This window comes from Herpailurus yagouaroundi, unplaced genomic scaffold (assembly GCF_014898765.1).
Source record: "Herpailurus yagouaroundi ecotype Mexico unplaced genomic scaffold, PumYag 188, whole genome shotgun sequence".
NCBI classification, from domain to species: domain Eukaryota; kingdom Metazoa; phylum Chordata; class Mammalia; order Carnivora; family Felidae; genus Herpailurus; species Herpailurus yagouaroundi.
Window position 1 is genome coordinate 6,006,190 of NW_024412419.1, and position 23,365 is coordinate 6,029,554.

The following is a 23,365-nucleotide window of genomic DNA, read 5'->3' on the forward strand; positions in this document are numbered from 1 at the left end:
TGCAGAAAGAGTATCTAACACTCCAAAAACACTATGTACATTTTAATGATAACCATCATAGAGATATATACATCTTAAAAGAAAAGAAACAGAATGAGTGGGAAGCAATAGACAAGACGTAGAAAAAAAAATCCTAGAAATAAATTGTTATGAGCTTGCTGGAATACAAAACCAATTTTAAGAATCAATACTAGCAAGAGCCAATGCAATGTTTTAAAAGTTAAAAAAAAATACTATCTATTTCAGTGATGATAAAATGTATGGTCCCTAAAAATAATCTAACAAAAGATGTATAGGGGCACCTGGGTGGCTCAGTCGGTTGAGCATCCGACTTCAGCTCAGGTCATGATCTCTAGGTTCGTGGGTTCGAGCCCCGCATCGGGCTCTGTGCTGACAGCTCAGAGCCTGGGGTCTGCTTTGGATTCTGTGTCTCCCTCTCTCTCTCTGCCCCTCCCCTGCTCATGCTCTGTCTCTCTCTCTCTCTCTCTCTCTCTCTGTCAAAAATAAATAAAACATTAAAAAAATTAATAAAAAAAGATGTATAAAACATTTATGAGAAACATTGCACAGCGTTATTCAAAGACATGAAGACCAAAATACATAGAGAAATGTGTCATGCTTACATGTAGAAAGCCTCAACAATATATATCAATTCTCTCAAACAAATCTGTAAATTCAATTCATTTTTAATCAAAATCTCCATATATTTTTTCCTCCAAGCCCAACGAGCTGACAAATATCAGTATTTGGCCTCTCAGATATCAAGATTACCATAAAGTTATAATAATTAAATTGCTTGTCCCGAGGGAGACTCACACTTGAAATAAAAATAATAATAATTGAAACATGAAAGTTAACATTTATTATTACATACCAAGTTATGCACAGAAGACTCAAAGTCCAGTCTTGCTCATTTAATCCCCCCAAAGACACTTATTAATATCACCTCCTTTTCGCAGAGGAGAGGAGGTAGGGTAGCAATCCAGAGAGATTATACGACTTGGAGAGGATGGTCTCCCTGCTCAGTAGTGGAACTGGGCTCTGCACCCAGGCCGGCTCTCCACAATCTCTGCTATAGCGTCTCTTTTAGGAACACGGTATTCTACAAAGTGGCATTACAATTCAGAAGGTAAAGGCAAGAATAGTCATTAAGTGGGAATGGAACAATTGGCTAACCATAGGAAACATGGCCACGCCCACACAGACACAGACACACACACAGACACACACACACACACACACACACACACACACATTCCAGGATGACTAAAGACCTCAATTTAAAGACAAAGTTTTGGCAAAAACAAATATAAATATCCTCTTCATAACATTGAGATTTCTCAAGTTACAAAAGCACTGGCATTCGACAAAAGATCGATAAGCTCAGCTACTTTAAAATTTATAAGTGTTCGGGGCGCCTGGGTGGCTCAGTCGGTTGAGCATCTGACTTCAGCTCAGGTCATGATCTTGCAGTTCATGAGTTCGAGCCCCAGGTCGGGCTCTGGGTTGAGAGCTCAGGGCCTGGAGCCTGCTTCAGATTCTGTGTCTCCGTCTCTCTCTGCCCCTCCCCTGCTAGTACTCTATTTCTCTTTCTCTCTCTCTCAAAAATAAGTAAGACATTAAATAAATAAATAAGTAAATAAATAAATAAATAAATAAATAAAAATAAAATCTACGATTTTTATACAACAATTTCTCCGACATGTGCACAGAGATGTTCACTGTTGCAGTAGTTCACTGGCAAAATTTTGCTAGTAAATCTCTAACAATAGCAAAATGATCTGCTCTATTATGCTATGTTCATGTAATGACACACTTATGCTTATTTTATTAAGTGAGTTATTCAAATTTATTAAAATGGATGACCTAAATTTATGTCTATCACCATGAATACACTTCAAATAACCCTAAAAAAATGTGAAGCAACAGAAACACAGAATGCAAAACACTTCTGTGAAGCATAAAGACACATCACACCATACTATTCATCATTTATGAAACCACATGTGTGGTGCAGTATAAATGCACATGAGGAAGGACATGCGACATTTGCAGGATGTTGGTTTCCTCTGGGAAGTGGAACGAGAAAGGGGAACAGGGCGAAAGCGGGCTAAGTAGAAGATTTCAAAAACATATGACGTTTTACTTCTTGAAAAACAATATATATGAAGCAAAATGTTAACACAGCCGTGCCTGGGTGGTGGCCACCTGGACACTCATTCTATAGTTCTCTGTACTTTTTGGATTGCTTGAAATACTCTGTAATTAAAATGCTGTTTTGAAAATTGGCTTTTAGGTGGGGGGTAGACTGGAGAGGGAGAGGGGTCCAGTAGACGAGCGAGGAGGCTATTTCATGAGCCCAGACTGGCCAAGGTGGAGTCTGGAATAGAGTGATGGCAGAGGGAATGTTTTGCTCATAGATTAATCGTGGAAGGGGGTAAAATAGAAGAAGAACATAGAATGACTGTTGGGTTTTTGATCTGGGTAACAGTGGAGCCATTTACTAGAAGAAGCTAGGAACAACAAGTTTAGGGAAGAAATAAAGAGTGTCTTGTGGATATGGCAGATTTAAGATCATTACTAAACATCCAAGTGAGTCGTATGGACAACATAGGCAGATTGGATGCAGATTCACACCCGGAGCTCAGAGGTGAGGTCAAGACTGGAAATATGAGTTGGAGGTCATCCGTTTATTTTTAAAAAAATTTTTTTAACGTTTATTTATTTTTGAGACAGAGAGAGACAGAGCATGAATGGGGGAGAGTCAGAGAGAGGGAGACACAGAATCTGAAACAGGCTCCAGGCTCTGAGCTGTCAGCACAGAGCCCGACGTGGGGCTCGAACTCACGGACGGCAAGATCATGACCTGAGCTGAAGTCAGCCGCTTAACTGACTGAGCCACCCAGGCACCCCGTAGGAGGAGGTCATCCGTTTAAACATGGCATTTGACATCTCAGAGAGATCTTCTCAGAGAATGTGGATGGAGAAGAGGAGAAGCAAGGGCCAAGTTTGGGGTATGGAAAAATTAACAAGTGAACCTAAGGAGAGGGTGTGTGGTGGCCTGAATAAGGGCTCCCCCTTGTTCAGATGCCCATGTCCTAATCCCCAGAACTGGTGAGTATCTTAGCTCACAGGGTAAAGGGGACTTTGCAGATGTGATTGATGGTAAGGAGGTTGAGATGGTGTGAGACTATCCTGGGATGCCTGGGTGAGCCAAACATAATCACAAGGGTCCTTATCAGAGGGGGGCAGAGAAGGTAGGGTCAGAGAAAAATGCAAGAACAGAAGCAGAGATCAGACCGGAGAGAAGATGCCATGCTTCTGGTTTTGAAGGTGGAGAGAGGGGTCACGCGTCGAGTAATTGGGTGACCTATAGATGCTGGAAAAGACAAGGGAGCAGACTCTCCCCAGGAGCCTCCAAAGGAAATGCAGCTCTGTCCACACCTTGACTTTAGCCCAGAGAGATCCTTGTTGGACTTGTACTCTACAGAACTGTAAGATAATAAACTCATGCTGTTGAAGCCACTAAGTCTGTGGTAATTTTTCACAGCAGCAGCAGGAAATTCATATAGGGAATCACTAATGATGTCCGGGAATCAGCAGCTGGGAGCCCAAGGAGGGAGGCAAGTGCGAGGCTATCTGTGCTGCACAAGTCCGTGGTGAGAGCACCTCCAAAAGAAAGGAGGGGATGCGAGATACGGTCCAAGGGGAGAAAGTTTTGACCGCTGGATTTGCTAAAATGAAGGTTGTCGGTGACAAAGTAGCTTCCTAGAGGGTGGGCTTCACCACAGCTTTGACTGGAGTGGGTTAAAGAGGGGAGGAGAGGCGGTGGAGAGCACAGACATGGTCACTGAAGTTCGCTAAGGAGTCAGATGGGTGGCTGGTGCGGCTTGTGTATCTCCTTCCACTGAGTCACATGCTAATGGAAATGTCCCAACAGAAACTACAGAGCTGACCTTGTAGGAGGAAGCCTTCATGGGCTGGCAGCAAAGAGCCCAGGACAACCCAAGACACATTCTATCCGGGACACTGACCTTGCCGAGGGCCTTCAGGAGGGAGGGGGGTGGCACGCAGATGGGATGATGCGAGTGAGGGCATGGAGCCTTTCTCTGAGCTTCTCCAAGCTCAGGGAAACTGGGGTCATCCACTGACATGGCGGAGATGAGAAAGGAATGGGTCGGGAGGCTGGGGAAGAACAAAGAAGTTGTGAAATTGCCACTTGGCGGAGCAGAATCGCCATCCGCCACCCAGCAGCCGTAAAAGCAGGGACTCAAGGTATGTCCGTTTCCTCAGCCTCCATGAGGTCTCCGTCTCCACCGGGTGTGGAAGCACCAGGAGTCCAAGGCAGAAGGAGAATAAAAGAAAAGATGGGCTTTCTTTTATGTTCCCTAGAAAAAACCTTACAAAATTGCCCCAAATGTCACACCTATATTTTGGCAAAAAAGAAAAGCATCCTAAAGGCAAAGCCTGTGTTTAGAACTTGGACAGCAGGAAGGACAGTCCTAAAAAGTTAATGAACACAACAAACTCGAGGTTCTTTGGGGACAACTTCGAGGTATTAAAACTTAGTTGTCAGTTTCGTAGTTTTTTTAAAAAAAATCAACGTGAAGCTTTGTCATGGGTGCTGTAAAATCTGTTATCATGTCTTAGCCTTTGGAAGTTTTCCTTAATTTAAATGTTGAACTATGACACAATTTTCATAAGCCTACACTGCTAACCATATGTTTCTAGAGAAGAAGGCTGTTTGCATTGCCTCTCCCATTTGATGAACTAGTTTATAACCGTGAAAATGTGATTCGTTTATTTATACTTAATCAAAACACACTACAAAAAGTTGATAGCTTACTCCCAGAGCTTTGCATCATTGCCGACAGATGAGAAAAAAGTGTTCAGCAACTTAATCTGATTTACCATCATAAATATTCACATCTTACATATTTGTTCCACGAAGCGGTTGTGTAAGTGGCTTTCATTGATTTTCAAATTTATTGTCTTGACTGTATAATGCAAATCAATTATTGAAATTGTTTAGTAATGTGCACCCATCCAATAAATAGTGAAGAATTTTCCTCTCCTTCTTTGTCTCATGAAATGAATTAAAATGAACAGGATGGAGTTTTAGAATCCTATAATCCATCATGCCCACATTAAAGAGGATATTTCCATCACATAAGTTAAACAAGTTCTCTGCATATGCAGAGCGAGTAGATGGTAAAAGTCTACCATCATCAATAATTTCTTTCTTAAAAAATTTACTACTAGGAGTTCTGTTTCCAGTAACATGGCAGGCCCAGTGTTCGGACTAAATCCTGAAAACAGCTAAGAACTCTGGGTATATATTTTTTGTAATTCTTAAAAACATCTTTATGAATATCAGGCCAAAATCTAAGGGAAAATTGTAAGTGAGAAGCCTACTATTGAAATCACTTTTGCCTTGAGAGCAAATCCGGTGAACTTTCATCTTCGTGGCCTTTATGAAAAGCCCACATCCCATTACAAAGTGGAGAGTATGGCAGGAGACCCTTCTTCCACAGAGCTGGGACCCCAAAGGAATCCAGCCCCCTATGAGGGTGAGGGAAACAGACCCCACACTCAGGCCCACAGAAGACCACCACAGTGCTAAGAGCACCTGGCTAGGAGCAGGTGCTCCTTTAAGAATTTGTCATGACAAATAAGCTTTCGACCGCGATTAACATTAACTAAGATGAAATCCACAGATTGAAGAGTTTTGGACTTGCCAGGTAAATTTTACCAATAAAACCAGAGTAGCTATATTAATATCAAAGGGGGAAAAGAGTAGATTTTAAAGTAAGAACATCATTAGGGACAAAGAGGGTTATACTGTAACAATAAAAGAAAATTTACTGGGAAACCTTTTTGCCCTAATTTTATTTTTTTGGTTTGTTTTGTTTTGCTTTGGCTTGGGAGAAGCTACTGTTACTCTTATTTTCACCCCAAGACGTTATATATTCCACGAGGCATTTCCAATATCCTAAAGCCCTTGGCTTTGGAACTGGAAAGCCAGCTTGGGTTCCATGGGAAGAGTCTGAGATGCAAAACTGCACCCAGGGGGGTTTACTGGGAGTGCTCTCAGAAGACACATCTTTGAGGAAGTGGGGGAAGGTGGAATTGAGCACTGGGAGAGGATGACTCTTGCCAAGATTGCATGTGGACCCCCCAGGCCAGTCATCGGACATGGACTGCACTCTGAGAGGTGAAGGAACCTTGCAGGGGGGCACTTCCCTGAGGCTGAGGGCAGTTCCCAGAAAGGCAGCTGAGTGGTGGACCACCTGGCCTTGAAGAGACCTCCAAGCAGAGCCCCACAGTGCCCGTGGTCCAGAGTCACCACGGATGAAGTTGCTTCTTGTCATGAGTGTGCCCCATCAGGGAAGCTTCTTCTCCAGGATTTTGGTCGGACCAGTTGCCTGAGAAACTTAGAAAAGAAGGTGATTATAATAAACAACAGCCCCCTGCCGCAGTTGATCTCAGGCTGTGACTGACACTCATCATCCCCCCCTCTGCCACCAATTCAAGACTCCCTACTCCTTCTACTTGCTCCTCTGCTGGTCTAGGCAGGGGGCCTAGTAGGGGGACGCAGACATCATCTCTGAGGGGTCTGAACCCCAGGTTATCAGTCTCTTTTCAGGATATGACTCCTGTACTTGTCCACCTGTGTTAGGAGCACGAAGAGACTCTCTGGAGCAACCTCGGAGCATCTTCCCTGGCCTCATTGTGCATCTACAACCCAACCTCCCTGATGACTAGGGTCAATCATGCCCACCATGATGAAAACTCCTCTTCCTGTCCGCTTGTTAATCGTCATGAGAAACCCCAAGTGACCAGGCAGTGGGTATAAAGTTCTGTAAGTGTCTTACTGTGTCCTCTGGTGAAGACGTTCTTCCCCTGGAAGCCGCAGAAGCCAATGTGGCAAGGACGGAAAGCACAGTTCCCTCTGTTGGTCACTGGGACCAATGGTGAGAAAGACCTCTCCTACTGCTATCTTCTGGTTCTCAGAGCCATGTATTCTACCTGTCAAGGCCACAGCATCATCAACACGGCATGCACTCTGTGTCATAGAAGATCATGCTCCGCACTCGTAAGGCATCATCTCTAATCTGGAACCTTAGCTATATTCGTAAGAGGTTTTTCTACCACACTGGCAGGCTGGCAGCTTCTAGATGATGTCATATATGATGAAAACGGTGGATTTCATGGTCATGTGCCCACTGCTGAGCCCCCATTTCACTAAAGTGGCTCCCTCGACTGAACTGATATTACGTAGAATCCTGTGTTGGTGGATGGTGGTGCTGGCTTAGGCAGGTGCTGGGTGCTTTCCTGTAGGCAGGAAAGGCAAACCTATGCCAAGACTATGTGATGATCTCACTCAAGATTCATCTGTATCCCTTCTATTATAGAAAAGGTCCCTGTAGTCAGTATTTTCCTAAATGTCTATTACTACCACTGGGGGCTCATGGCTAGTCTCTGCTAGCAGATTGGCCTTCAGCAGTAACTGTACTTAGATAGCCTTGGTGAATGGAAGCTCATCCCAATGGGCTCACGTGTAGCCTTCATCTCTGCTGCTATGGTATCTGTTGTACCTGCACTGGGATGGCTGATGACAGGAGAACTGGTGTCGACTGGCCAAGTCACTCTATTTGTTTGCTTGCTACCTCCTCCATGGTGGATGCACTTTGCTGGGCATTACCTTGTGATATGTGTATCTTCACACTCTGCTAACTCCTAGGAGCCTATCCTCAAGCTTCTTCCTGTCTCCCAGATGCCAATCTTTCTCTTTCACCCCTGTTCATGCACTTTGCCATAAGTTTCACATGGCACATATTCTTATCTTTGGCCAATTCTCTTTCCCTACAAAGTAGATGACTAGACGACCTACCCAGATATATGTCCCCTGGAGGACTGCTCCTGGCTGCCATCTTCCAAGGCCATCCCTGAGCGGCATAGTCCATTATTTACACGCACCGGTGAATCAAGTCGCCCTGGCCCCGTAGCGGACCATCGATGTGAGCTGAGGGAAAGATACCGGAAAACAGTGCTGGGTGATATGGGGCCCAGCTAACTGTGCAACTTCCTCATTCACTCTGACCCTGCTTATGTCCAGGCCTAGATATCTCACTTCCCCTTATGATGAGTCCACCCAATCTTATAAGTCAGTGGGTCTGACAGAACCCAGCCTGGCCATGCAGTTGACATCCCATGGTGACATGTCCCCACTTTACCAGGGCCGAGAAGCTTACTAAGAGCTACTTTTCAAATGATGCATACCTTTCCGCCACCGATAGACATGGCCTTTCTCCAAAATGTCAGGGGTTACCTTCTGACTCTCCCGGGGCTTGCCATAAGCTCCATGTGATGTCTTTTGCCACCATACATCTCCGTAGTGCCATAGAGAGCATACCGTCCCACTCCTACCAGTGAGGACCATAGGGGCGGCCAGGTTGTATGACACAAATGGCAGGGTCACTTACACCACCACCTGACCTGCTGCAGATGCTTTCTTTCCTGGATCTTACTCAAAGATGACCGCCTTCCATATCACCCAGAAAAATGGGTTGAAGCAGTATTTACAGGGACAGAAGATGCTGCCTCCAAAGTCCAAAGAGGCCTACTAAGCATTGTGCTTCTCTTTGTTTTGTCAAGTTATTCATTTAGTTAGTTAGTTTTAAGAGAGAAAGAGAACACAAATGCATGTGGGGGAGTGGCAGAGAGAGAGAGAGAGAGAGAGAGAGAGAATCCCAAGCTGACTCCAAGCTCAGTATAGAGCCCGATGCAGGGCTTGATCCCATGACCCTGGGACGATGACTTGAGCTGAAATCAAGGGTCAGATGCTCAACTACCTGAGCCACTGAAGCGCCCCAAGGTGCAAGGTTCTTAATTGTCCAGCTACCCATCCCGAGTATCGGGGTCTCACCAATTCTCTATTAGGACCCCGACTTTGGAGACCTGAGAATTTAACCTTCTCCAAAACTCTGCTATACTTAAGATTACGACTGGCACTCCTGTTGACCTGCTGGAGAACACTGGGATTTTCTCACAAGCTGCCAAGGAGGCACTCGGGCTTTCACAGTTCACCTTAAACTGGTGAACCTCACCTCAGCCTCCTGCTCTCCTCAAGCTGAGGAGCTCTCAGCCACGATCACTCGGTCTCACCTCCTGCTCACCATTTTCCCTCAGCCTTTCCAGCACCATCCCCACCACCAGTGATGGGGTCCTCGCTGTCAACCTGCCACATGCACTTCTCCAGTTTTCCATCTAGAGCCCACTTTTTCACAACTATTTCCTGTGTCAACTGCCTTAGAAGTTTCCTGGAAACAGCCTGAGGTGGAAGATTGCATGCAGAAGGTTTATCAGGGAGTGTTCCTGAGAAGTTCCCCTGGAAAGAAGACAGACAGCACATCTCAGGAGGAAAAGCTGACTTTCAGCGAGGTTGCGATGGAGGCTACCATCAGCCAACCCTGAGAGGTGCTCTGGAATTGAAATAGCCCATCAGGTTTGGCTCAAATTGGGGTGAGGAGGCCGAGCTTCTGCATTCCTGCCTCGGTCAGTCAAATGAGCACGGGCGCCATCCGTGGGCACGTAAGCTTGAACGAGGCAGTTCCTGGCAGCAAAGGGTGATGTCCAGCAAATGACTCAGCTGTGAGCCATCTACAGCCTTTGTTCCCAGCGCAGGGGAGGGTGCATTCCCTGGGGAGGGGTCTGGGCAAAGTGGTACCCGCAGAAAGGTCTTGTTTGAATAGGAAGAGTAGAAAAAGGAACAAAGAAATCTGGGGTGAAAGAGGAAACGTCAATTAACATTTCAAAATATCATCCCACCCAGCAACTTGACAGTTTGCTAAGAGTCCCCCTTCCCCATTCTGCACCCCTAAGACACGGTTCACATCACCCTCTTTCCCACCATGCTGAAATGCCTCTGGGATCATAATTGTCTTATAGCTCCCAGGACCCTCCAAGCCTCACACGGTAGCAAAAGCAAGTGTGGAGGAAATACGTGAGGTCATCAAACAACTCATTTATATTCCTTCTGGCTAGTTACGGGATTCCAGGCCAAAGGGAGGAGCCCCAAGGTATAGCAGGAGGGCATTTCAAGCCTCCCAAAGCCCAGGGCTCTTTCCTAAGACTTCCAAGGAGGATGTCGGGATATCACACAGCACAACAGATTCGAGGCAAAGACCTGAAGAAACCATACTGTTTCCTCAAACGGGAAAAGGAAAACTATGGTAAACGTGTTGTAGTAGCGAGGCAAGCGCACAAAACCGAAAACGGAAACACGGCCAGGCGTGCTCAGTGCCGCAGATGTCCAGGACCCTGGGCCGCGGGCTCAGGCGGGCAGAGCCCTGGCCTTGAACCAGAAGGTTTCGCTGTGTATCTCTAGAGCGAAGAACCAGAAACTGGCCTTACTCCACCCTCCGAGGCCGTACTTTATGTCCGCACAGCGGGTTCACAGAAGAATCCAGCTGTCCACAGGGTCCTCGGGCAGGTTGGGTAAGAGATGCGCATAAACAAGAGCGAGCAGCCGCCACCCACACGAGGACAGGAGCTAACATCTGCTCTTCCTGTGCAAAGCGTTCCCCTGGAGGCTTCCGTGTGGACGGCTCCCCTGAGGAGAAAGGCTGGGGATGGAGACCTGAGGACCCATCACACCGGATAAACCCGTGGCTCAGTCCCGGCCCTACTGATTCCTGGCTGGGAGCCTTTCACTCAAACTTCTGACAATGTTGTTTCCCCAGTGATGAAAAGGGTTAGGAACCCCAAACTTTTGAATGTGTTATAAGGACTAAAATATGTAATGTGTACAGAGCATCGATAGATCATTTCTTGTTGCAGAATAACAGAAGTTTTGATGTGCTGGGATCCTTCCAAAGAATGCTAGCTGTTTATCAAGAGGTTACCATCTTTTTTATTATAAGCTTTCCCCCAATGTTTCAGTACATCGTTTTCTGTGAATTGAAAGGTCACATTCTCTATCATTTGCTACCAAGAAGGCTTGATGTTGGCCACCATTTTGATTTTGCTTTAAGGGGAAAAAACTAAGTACTGTGGATGGCAGTAACTTTGGGCTGAAATCACTGCTCCCACCCCCCACCCCCACCCATTTCATGTGCATCCTCCCTGACCAGCAGGACCCTGGGCTAAGAGGTGAGGCTCCTTGGGACTCGTGGGCCTGACCAAAAGCCCCCAAAGCCAGGGCTGAGGGGGCAGAAGGATGACGCTCCACAACCCTGACAAGAAAGGCCACAATACATATGCTTTCTAGAACCCCGGCCTCTTGGCAAGCCTCAGCCCCTCCCACCACCACTGTCATCAGCAGAGCAGGGCTGGCCCACCAGGTGGCCCTGAACTTCCCATGCCCTGAGCAGACCCTAGGGCAACCCAAACATTGGGCACATTCCCACTGAGCCAACCTGGGTCAGACCCACCCAAAGGCCATGGTATCTGACCCATCGAGAAACCGACTAAAACTCCATTCCTTCTGGCAAGTGACAGGAAACCAAGAAGACACCATGGCAGTTCTGAGGTTAGCAGGGAGGGTCCTGCCTAGCCCAGATCTCTGGTTTCTGTTCCTCCCACGGTTTGGTCCCCTCCCGCACTTTAGTCAGGGATCTAAGTGAATGCAAGATACAGGCAAGTGACAGAGGCTGCCAAGAGGTCAAGGTTGTGTCACCCTCGCCTCTGCCTCTCCAGGCCCTGGCACACAGGACACATCACGGCCGTGAAGGATTCTCCCCCTGTCGCCAAACCACTCTTGACTCTTCCCAAGGCAGGGAATCATATCTGGGGAGTAACAAAGGCCACACACAAGTGATCCACCACAAGCATTTGGATAACTGGATACAAACCAAGATTTTTATCACAGTTTTGTGTTGTTAACAGTCAAAGGGGAAAAAAGAAAACAATGTGACTGTGCTGAGCGCTGAGCCCCACGCACCTCTGAATAGGAAGTTCTCCTATTTGTTCCATTAATGAATGTATGTGTGGAGTTGGTGAACTTGGTACAACAAAATCGGGACTGTGAACCCAAAAAGGAAAAGAAAAAGGTTCGCAAACTGTTATTTTATTTGGAAATAAAACACAAATTATTGTAAAGAATAATGGGCCGATTGCTATAAAGCAATTTATACATCGCTATAAAATGCCTCTGGTCGGAGCACTTAACGCCCCACGGAAAGGGGATGCCAGAGAAGCAGGAGGTAAATGGAAGAAGTAAAGAGCTGCTGAGCCAAACCCCACCTTACCTGGGATGGAGCCACCAGCCGGGGCGTCTCAGACCCCAAGACCCCAGGCTCACTGTCCCTCACCCACGCTGCTCAGTGGCAATGAAGGCCTTTGAGCAACAGGAAGCACAGAGCGGCTTGGGTGTGCTCCAGGAGAGAGCAGACAGACGGACTGACAAGAGTCCTGGGAGTCTTGAGAGCACGATCTTACAAACTCCCATTTTGGAGTTGCAGTTTCGCGACTCCTGGAGTAAGTGACAACGGTAAGGACGCTACTTCACGAAATTGCTGCAAAGAGTAAATGGAACCGCCCTCGTAAGGTGCCTAGCGCGTCACCCTCCATGCTGTCTGTCATTTTTGTAGTTGTCTCTGTTTTTCTTTTAATTTTTTTTAACGTTTATTCATTTTTTCGAGAGACAGAGACAGAACGTGGGGAGGGGAGGGGCAGTGAGAGAGGGAGACAGAATTCAAAGAAGGCTCCAGGCCCTGAGCTGGCAGCACAGAGCCCGACATGGGGCTCGAACTCACGGACCATGAGATCATGACCTGAGCTGAAGTCGGAGGCTTTAACCAGCTGAGCAACCCAGGCGCCCCATAATTGTCTCAGTGGTGCTGCTTTTCACAGTACCGCACCGCTGAGCTGACAATTAATGGGTGTGGCCCCCCTCCTTGGATACTCGCTCTGGGGTGTCACCTACTGCAGGCCAATGTCACTAATCAAGAGGACACTGGGGCAAGCCCCCGAGCTTGGGACTTTCATCTCTGACCTGTCGCTGAGCCAGTCACGGCGGATCCGCTTACTTTAGCCGGTGAAATACAAGATTTAGACCCCTTGGTCTCTGAAGGTTCTAGCAGTCGAACAGCTTCTGAGTCTATGCTTTCACAAGACACAGTCTCTGATGAGGCAGATGGGATCATAGGCACGCTGTGTCTGTCTGGAGATCCAGCACAATCCTCCCAAGCCACCACCCAAATCTCCCCTATGTGATTTATCTTCCACTTCTTTTTCAGAGAGACTGTCTTTAGAGATGCCCTCTGAGAGTTATAAGCAAGTCCCCCAGCGCAGGCTCCAGAATTCTCTGAATCCTCTCTCACACTCTCTGCATAAACTCTGTGTGTTTCTATGCCTTTGCATTTATTTCTAGACAGGAGGTCCGCATTTACAACAGGTATTTAGAATGACCCATGGCCCCGAGGGGTTAAAAATCTGTGGTGGAGAGATTTCCCATGATTTGGTAACTACAAAGGATCTGAGATGACATTTCATAAAACTTCTCACTCCACAGAGGGGGAAACTGAGGCTCAGAAAGATGTAATTATTTTTCCCAGGCCAATGCAGGAAGACAATGACAAAACAGCATGGGAGTCCAGGAGCAGAGCTATGATTTTCTTTTAACCTGTAAGTCTAAGCACCTTCCATGGTTCTGGAAGAATGCGGTCATCTCTGTGCATAGGGAGCTAGGATAGCAGATGTGTTTTGAAAGGACTGTTTTCCTCATTTGCTTTTTTTTTTTTTTTTTTTTTGGTAGTTTACTCTGGTGGCTGGGAGGTATCTTATCCCACAGGCCTGTCCAGAATATCCTGGTAACCTACCCACCAATGTCAATACCTAGTGCTGTTTTTTGGGGCCGCTGGGAATCCGCACACCTCGGGCAGGAGTCCACTCTGAACGTGTGTGTGCCCTTGCATGTGCATGTGTGAGTGTGCACACGAATGCAATTGCAAAACACACAGTCAATGCTCGTAATAGGGAACCAAGAGAAAAAGTCTCAAGTTCCACTTTTGCTTAACGCTTGGCTTCCTGGAGTTTTTAAAAGATGGTATCTGTTTAAGGAACGTCTTCTTGAGCCTGGATGGGTGTCCTTACAAATGAGAGAGTCCACTTGACCTTGCTTTCTGTGGCGAGATGTGAGCTTGGCGGAAATTCGAGCACATTGGAGATTTACTTATCAGCTGCAGTCACAGTGAGGGTTGCAAATGCTCCCAGGAGCATCACCTGGGAGGTCTGGGAGGTGGCTTGGGGGGGGGGGGGGCTGTCCCGGATCTCCAGAGAGATGCACCCAGGCAAGCTTGGAAATCTGAAACGTTAATTTAGAAATGAATACAGTTATCTTCTGAACCTTTAACGATGGAACCATAGTTCTGTATAACGCTTCAAAAGACGGGGGACGGAAAATGTGAAAGCAACATTCATCACTGTGATAAGCTATGTAAGTGACATCTGAGGCCAGATCCCGAGAGATCAGGTATTATGCAAATACCCCAGGCTGCAGTGAATGACCTGAGTGTTTCCCCTAGACGTTCCACCCAGGTTCCAGAGCAGGAGGGAGGCTGGCTCCAGCCCAAATCAAATTTTCGTATTCCTGGAAGACAGCGCCAGGCGCTCAGGTTTCATCAGCCCCATATTGGAGGCATCAAGGCGCCACGTCATGGCTGGATAACCCTACATTCAATCCATTGTACTGAAGACAGGACAAATAAACTGAGAATCAGAGCACTCAATGACTCATGTCAGAGGCATAAATTGAAAGTCAGCACTTGTCCCGCATGTAATCTAGCTGAAGAAGAGTTTATGGTGCAGGATTCTTCATGTGAACTGCTGCTGTTCCTTCCTGAAAAGGAAGCTCCTAGTGTGTGTGTGTCCGTGGGTGTGCGCGTGCACACGCACCCATGTGTACGTGTGCAAGAGCGTGCCTGTGAGCGCATAAGCGTGCGTGCAAAGGAGTATGTGTACTCACGTGTGTGCTCACAGCTTTAAACAATACCACCCATCCCAGGAAAATGGAAAAGAAGAAGAAAAAGGAAGCCAAAACTTCTATTTTATTTAGGAATAAAATGCAAGAATGATGGTCAAAATTGTAGTGGAAGTAGGGCTTTTAGAGAGTCCTTGATTTCCAAGTAGGTTCCAGAGACAGAGCATATCAGGAGCCGTCTACCACGTCTTCGCCCATCTCAGCATGTTGTGCATGTCCTGGTTCAAATACCATTTTTCAAAAGAACTCTCCGGAGTTTGTAGCTACTTACACCTCTCTACTCCACAACAATGTCATTTGCCATTGAACGTGAGTTTAACAAACAGGAGTTTTGACCCTGACTGGACCACAATATACTTAAAGACCAGGGCTCTGCACTCTCCACTGGTGCCATATCCCACGACACCTGGTACAATGCTTGTCGCGTAGATGACCATGCCCGATCAATTTTAATTGAAGTTACTGCTCTGATGCCGATGATAAAGTGTGGTGGGAGGCGCAGGGCCTGAGTGGCAAGACGCTGGGCTCCAGTTCTGCCACCCACGAGTTGCTTTAGTTCAGAGCTACTTGGAACTTCCCCTGACCTCAGTTTCCTTATCGATAAAATCAGTAGTTGGAACCAAGTATTAAATCCAAGTCCCATTTGACGTGGTGCTTCTGTGAGCTTGTTAGCAAGAACCTAGCTTTGGAAGGACCTCGCCCTAAGTCTGCCCATCCCAGACTTTTCTTTCAACCAAAAGGAACGTAAAGAAATGGATACTTGTTCAGATATAAGGTAGGTACTGGCTGTGGGTGCTAGTCACAGAGTTCACAGTGTTTCTAAATGACTTCTGGTTGATCTGGAACCTGAGGCCTACCGAGGAGGCCATCTGCATTTTGAAGTTCCTTGAAAACTGTCCTATCTGAGGGTTGTATTCGAAATCTGCACTCAAGGAGCACTCTGTCATAGGAAGGGTGGGAGGTGATAAAGTTCACTGGGTAGTGAACAGGGGAGCAGCGTTCCTAACTGGACCTTGGACTCTGGAGGACAAAAGTGGAGACTGCACTCCAACTTTCTTGAGCCCACCTAGAAGTTGCTGGCAAAGGAAAGAAAAGGGAAGGGAGTCAAGCAATCAGACTCAGGAGCCAGGTGTTCTTCCCCTGGGTCCAAGTGTCACCCCAGAAGCCAGAGCAAGAAGCTTTGGTGGAAAGCTGTGCTGAGAGGTGACATCGTCTGTTCTGAAAAGACTGCTGGCCGTGGACCTTCAGGGCAAACTATTGTCGACACTGCTCTCCAGCCCTCGTACCTCAGGGGGACTTGCTGGCCTCCCCCACCCAGGGGGGTCTTTCCTGATCCCTCCTCTACCCCTTATACACCTTGTCCCTCCCATCCACCAGGCCTGCTCCCCTGGACGCCTTGTCACATCTGCACAGTTGCGCTCATTTCGTCGCAAAGTGATCGTGCATATTTCTGTCTCCCCTGTTGGAATGAGGTTCTTTGAGGCAGAGTGTGAATCTAATGCATCTCTGCACTTTCAGTACTTAGTATAGCGCCTAGCACATAATTGGCACACAACAGAAGGTGACTGAAACACTGATTGAATGAGTGGATGAGTGAATGAATGAGCAAACCTGGCAAGGCAGGGATGACTCAGGAATGCATTCACTCAATAAACATTTACTGAGGACCAACTCTGTTATTGGGCCAAAGGGACAGTGGAACACTCAGGGTGGCGCTGGCGGGAGACAGGATGTTCCCAGGCTTTGCCCTCCATTGAAAGGCTTTGCTGCCCCTCTGGGCACTCACTGGAGTATACTGCAGTCATCAGCTCTATGTCTGGTTCATTGTCCCGCTTGTAAAACCGCTCAGCGTGCAAGTGAACACAGCAAGTGCTGATGTGGGCACCACTGGTCCCAAGGAGATGCTTTGGAAGGTAGAGCACGGGAATGATACGCTTTCCCAGGGAAAGGGCTAGAAGTGGATGGACATTGACCATCTTGGGGGGTGGCTGAGGTCTGTGTAAGGCCAGGTTATCCAGAGAGCTATGGTCCTGAGGGCACAATGTACAGAAGGAATAGAATTTGCAAAATCCAATTTTATAGTGTATCAAACCAGGAGAGCGAGAGCATGCACCCCCCCCCCCACGTTCATGTGGCTCCATTAAGGAGTATGTATTTGGGGGCACCTGGGTGGCTCAGTAGGTTGAGCATCCGACTCTTGATTTTGGCTCAGGTCATGATCCCAGGGTTGTGGGACAGAGCCCCGCATCAGGTTCATGCTGAACATGGAGTCTGCTTGAGATTCTGTCTCTCCCCTCTGTCCCTCTCCCCCACTCACAATCTCTCTCTCTCTCTCAAATAAATTTAAAAAAAAAGAGCGTATGTATTTCTACTAATCCTAAAACCGAGTGACGCGAGGTGTAGGTCGGGGGTGTATGGGTGTGTCCGCATTCCCTGGGTAGAAATTCATAGCAAAATGGGCAGTGGCTTTCTGTTATTGGATGACTTCACCTGCTGTGAGGCTGATAAGTAAGAGTTGACAAGAAAGGGCACCGAGAGTGGAATGCATTTGTTAACAGAGGAGGCACGGGACCCACTCCCAGACCCCCGTGTAAGGCCCTGGCAGGGACCTCATCGAGTCACTTCACATCTCCGGGCCTTAGGTGTCTCGTGTCAAATAAGAGGGGACCCAGACACTAGTAATGGCATTGACAAAGCTAAGAACAGCAGCTTGCAGCTCCGTGGAGTCTATGACAGATCACTTCCCCGGACCTCTCTGTAGCCATGTGGGGGGGGGGGGGGGTGTAACACAGGCCAAAGTAACAGTCGAATTCTACAGATGGGGCAAAAAACTCAAGTCATTTACCCAGGCTCCTACAGGGGTTGGTGGAGTTAACCCATGAGCTTGGGTCCACTGCCTCTTGGGACCTAGAAAAATTGCCAAGGCCTGGAGGAGTGAGCCCAAGAGGAGGGGGACACGGTAGAACCACACGGGAGGGGCAGGGAGCTCTTTCTACCCCCTCATATCAGCGTTCTGGGCATTTGCCTTCAAATCGTTAACTAGGGTGACACACAAGGAAGACACAGGGCTCAGAGAGTCTTTGATGTACGGAGTCTCACCGGGTGACGAGCGGGCCTGGGAGAGGGGAGGAAGTGGTGTTTTGGTGGCTTCATGTCATTCTTTTCCAAGACTAACAGGATGCTGTTCTCTTCAAACAAATCTGATGTCCTTGTGCCCTCCTGCCCTTGATTCAGATCAGTGACAAAGACCGCTTTCCCCAAGGTGATCCGGACGTGTGGCTCTCCTTGCAAATTGTCCTTCCAAATCCCTTTGATGTGTGGGTCCTGGCTCCCTGGGCACATTTTCTCAGCTCAGTGGACTGTCAAGTCGCCTTCAAAGTAGTTTCTTCCAAAAGTGGCCTTTTTCAAGTAGTTTCTCAGCAAACACTTCAACATCAAGCGCGACTCACATTTGTGTGAAATGTCACTTCAGCTTCGGGCTGTTTTTGAGGCCAAAAGCAGTTTGGGGCTTATCATAACCTTAGTGTTGTGCCCTTTAGTGAGGTATGGCCCACCCCAAAGGCCAAAGAGACACCAATGTAGAAAACTGAAGTCGTATTTACTCACCCGCTCACGGGTGGGTTCATCCCACGAGCACAGAGTGAGCTCTACTCTGTGCTGAGCTCTGCCGACAGAAGAATCAAGATGCTTGGAGAATGACCATAAAAGCAGACACCAGCAGGTTACCAGAGGTTAATGTTTGGGGAGGGTGTGCCAAGCTCATCAGGAGGTTCCAGAAGAGAAGGCTGGCGAAGGTTTGCGGGTGGACCTTGGAGGCAGGTGGAGGTTTCTTTCGGGCTCTATCTCTGGAGGATGGTGACTCATCCACAGCGTGCTGAAGAGACAAAACCTCATCTGTAACGTTTGCCGATTTCCTTGGTGTAAATACTCCCACCAAATCAGAGGCGGTCCCAAGTTACAGATGTGACACCACTCACAACAGCACACCCTTGTGTCCACCAGACGTGGGCAATGGACGTAAGTGCCTTCAACAGAATAGATTACAATGAAGGGGTAACAGTAAGATAATCAGGAAGTAATGAATCTCAATATTCATCTTTGTTTTTACTCTAGTTTATGTAACTATACATTGTTACAGCTTAACTTTTTTGAAGTTTATTTATTTTGAGAGAGAGAGAGCAAGGAAGGGGCAGAGAGAGAGAATCCCAAGGAGGTTCTACACTGTCAATGCAGAGCCCGACGTGGGGCTCGAACTCCTGAACCACAAGATCATGACCCGAGACGAAATCAAGTCAGAAGCTTAACTGACTGAGCCACCCAGGCACCCTGTTACAGCTTAATTTTTAAGAACGGCCGTCCGTGTTTAATAACCAGCTCCCCAAATTCCAGAAAACCCGTCAGCCCTTCCGCTCACCGCAGGGTGATCCCTTCACTTCCCTCTACAACCTTGCAAGCTGCTCAGGCATCCTGGGTATTATACCATCCTCCCCGCCCCCAAAGTAGCTCCTGCTTCTCCCACTTTACCCACCCATCGCCCACAGTGTAGCCATGGGAATCTTTCTAAAATGCAGTGTGACCCTGTCATCCCCCTGATAAAAACTCTTTGATGGTTCTCTATGGTTTTCACTTTCCTCCGTGATGCAGACCCCTTCTCCCTCTCCCGTGTCCCTGCCACCCTCACCTCCTCGGGCATCCTACGCTCCCAGCTCACCCCGTGGTTCCCCTGTTCCCATGCCCCTGCTGCCTGCAGCCTCCCTCTCATTCTTCACACCCAGTTACACTGTCCTCCAGATCCCCACTCGGACATGACTTTCTGGGAAGTCTCTCCCTGGCCCGCCACCCCTGAGAGGGCCCGAGCCACTTTCAAGTTGGGTTGGAACAATTTGGTCTGACCGCAGAGTTGATTGTGGGGCTCTGGTCCCCACTGTCTGGCTGTGACCGCAGGCTCTGCCACTTACCAGCTTTACCAGCTGGAGAGGTCCAGTTTGTCCATGGAGAGGTCACTTCACCTCCAGGGCCTCTTTCTTTCCTGCAAAGTAGGATGAAACCAGCCCCTCCCTCGCAGGCATAGTGCGAGCCTCCTACAATTCAGCACTACTGAGCATTTGCCGTAGACCCTGCCGGCAGGAAGGGCAACGAAGAGGTAACGAATACTGGCCCCACTGTCTGCGTTCGCCCCCTGGGTCACCACGAGAGCTCGGGCTCCTTCCTCTTCCCGTGGCTGTTGGGACTTGCTAGGTGCTCACTCTGCTAAAACGAATGACCTGAAGAATGAATCAGTAGGAGAGGGGAAGGCTGGGTGTTCACCACAGAGAGTAAATCGAGTGAGGAGGCCCAGGCTGGCGCCCCGTCAGTGGTGAAAACAGAAGCATCGGGACAGCCACGGGACCAGTCAAGACTGTCAGGATCTGGCTTTGACATTCTTTCCGAGGCACCCACATCCATTTCACCGCCCCGTATTAGCGCGTCTGTGTTGCTGTAACAAAACAGCCCAGCCAGGCCAGCTCAAACCAGGGGCATTTATTGTCTCACAGTTCGGGAAGCGGAAGTCCAAGACTATGGTCCAGCGGGATGGACGCTGTCGAGAGCTCTCTCCCTGTCTCTCTCGCTAGACAGCCACCTTCTCGCTATCCTCACGTGACCTCTCCCAGGTGCTTCCACCCACAGAAGGCCCTGGCATATCCTCCTTTTCTCACAAGGACACTGATTCTATCGGATCACGGCCCCACCCTCATGATTTCAATTAACCTTGGTTACCTCCTCGGAGGCCCATCGCCAAATGCAACCACACTAGGAACTGGGCTTCCACACGAGAATCTGGCAGGGACACCAATCCTCAGTCCCTAGCACCTCCTTGTCCCCGAACACCGCCCTCCCTCTCTGCACAGGGAGAAAAACCCGGCTGTCCCCGTATCCGTTCTTTGGGGACAGGCGTTCCGTCAGGATCCCAGGTAGACCAGCTGCTCCCAGCACCTCTGCTAATGACTGGCTAAGTGCGTCCGCTGTGTCTGGGCCCTGAGGTTGGCTTTCCTAACTTGCCTCTAATATGCCTCTGCATATTCAGACTTTTCCAGCCAGTTCCATTCTGTCAAGTAATTATTTACAAATTAGATTCCCAGGGAATACCCTATCAGACAAGGCTGGTATTACACACATAAATAACAATACTTTTTTTTTTTTTTTCAACAAAAGGCATACCGTTCTCCAAATGCTATTAGAAAACTCAGGGACCTGTCACCCATTCTTTCCATACTGACAGCATCTATCAGCCCCTCGACCCCTGACCAGAGCTGGGGCTGTAGACAGCACAAGTGACAGAAAGCCATGATCAGTGCTGTTGTCTCGGGCTCTCGTGAAACAATCATCCTTTCAAATCATCTTCTCCATTCAAAATACCCAGGCACTCAGTAAAAATAGGAAGCACTTATTTGTGGTTTCATTAGAGCTGTAACAACTGCTTGTTGTAAAACATCTACTGTTTGTAGGAAGTGGCCTTCAGGCTACCATCGAATACCCGGTCCCCTCTTCTCCCGTAACACAACATCAGTGTTATTTGTGTCCAGCTGAAAAGACCACGTTGCCCAGCCTCCCTGCAGCTAGGTGTGGCCCTCTGGGCTCCGGCCAAGGATGTGCAAGATGAAATGCGTGGAGGCGAAGGAAGGAGCGATTCCAGAACAGCTGCTTAATAAAAGCAGAAGGGAGGGCAGCGGTGCCCCTTGTCCTCTGCCTCTTTCCTTCTCTCTGAGATACGGGTGTGATAGCGCCAACGCCCACACGTATCTTGACCATGAATGAACCATGGGATTTGAGCAAATCGTGCGCTGACCAGGATGGTGGAACAGCAGGACAGAAGGAGCCTGGGTCCCTGGTGACGTGGAGTGGCCGCCCCAGCCCCCGGCTGCACACACCAGACTTCCTGGGTGAGAGAGAATCCCTATCTCCGTGCGGTCCACTGTGACTTGGCATGTTCTCTCCAGCCAAGCCGGATTCTAACCCACGCCCTACTTTACCCATGTCCTCTCCAGACAGCCAAGATGCATTCAAGGACCGTTTGCTGCATTTCTGTTCACTACCCGCCAAAAGGCAATCGTGTCCCCTAAGGTTCCCAGTGTAGTTTAGGATTTAAAAATCAGTCCTGCCTGTATTCAAATCCAAGGCCACAGAACCCCGTGCAGAATTGCCTCTCACCTGCTAGAAGTCCGTCAGTGTCAGGCTATCAGCCCTGGATGCTGTTTGCTCTTTCCCTTTTTCTGAAGACCTCACGTGACATAGAAAGCTGGAAGAGAGGTGGGGCGCCTGGGTGGCGCAGTCGGTTAAGCGTCCGACTTCAGCCAGGTCACGATCTCGCGGTCCGTGAGTTCGAGCCCCGCGTCAGGCTCTGGGCGGATGGCTCAGAGCCTGGAGCCTGTTTCCGATTCTGTGTCTCCCTCTCTCTCTGCCCCTCCCCCGTTCATGCTCTGTCTCTCTCTGTCCCCAAAAAAATAAATAAAAAACGTTGAAAAAAAAAAAAAGAAAGCTGGAAGAGAGGTGACAGACAAGAGTGTGCGTGCATGTGCATGTGTGTGCACACGTGGGTGCGTGCACGTATGTATGTGTTGGTGTACTGTGTGTGCGTGTATGTTTGTGTGTGTGCACGTGTGTGTGCACATGAGCTGTCATGCATGCGAAGATGTTGGGGGGGAGAAAGGGAGATAGAAAATAGAAGACAAGCGTGAGAAGCTGCAGATAAATGGAACTGAATTAACATTTCCTATCAAAAGCACCATGATTCTGATTAACATTTACATTTAGCCACTAACTCGTCTGCACTTAAGGTTGTTAAAACTCTAACCACCATGGCAAAAAAATTTAGTATAACAGCTCAACTTCATATAATTTTACGATTTTCAATAAAAACAAAATGTTAAGTATATAACTAAAAGTGATTGAGTTTTTATGTTTACGTAAGACTCTTCACATAAGCAGACTCACCAACCTATAAACTTCATTTTCAACACAGCTCCAAGTTTTGGTGTAAAATGGGTGATGACCCCAATCTCAGGACACATCTATTCAATTCTAGGAAACCCCCAAATAATTACCAATCTCCCAGAAGAGAAGGAAGCCATTTTTATATTCCTTGGATGGTACATATCACTAAACTCACATATGTTGAATAAGAATCATATAAAAATAATATGGCATCGCAAGAATGGGACCCACTAACACGCTGAGTAGCTCTGAGTTAGTAATCAACTAGATCACACATTTTACACTGAAATTCTGCAATGTTTTTCAAGAGTGTGTTAATGGCCTCTGCCTGTGAGAATACCAGGCCCACGTTCCTTTTTCCAAAAACCGAAATGACAATAATTAAACCAGGCAGCTGCTGCCCCCAATAAT

The 23,365-nt window shown here is 47.9% G+C and overlaps 1 long non-coding RNA gene across 2 annotated transcripts; it reads right to left on the reverse strand.

Annotated features, from left to right (window-relative positions):
* Nucleotides 1-18,730: 18,730 nt before the first annotated feature.
* On the reverse strand, nt 18,731-22,273 carry LOC121044060 (uncharacterized). 2 transcript variants are annotated; one of them, XR_005797091.1, is made up of 3 exons: nt 22,172-22,273; nt 19,942-20,233; nt 18,731-19,008 (listed from the first exon to the last, which is right to left on the reverse strand). It is a non-coding gene; the product is annotated as an uncharacterized LOC121044060 (long non-coding RNA). The 2 variants fall into 2 exon arrangements; XR_005797092.1 differs by having other exon boundaries at nt 19,942-20,230; nt 22,172-22,261.
* Nucleotides 22,274-23,365: the final 1,092 nt, after the last annotated feature.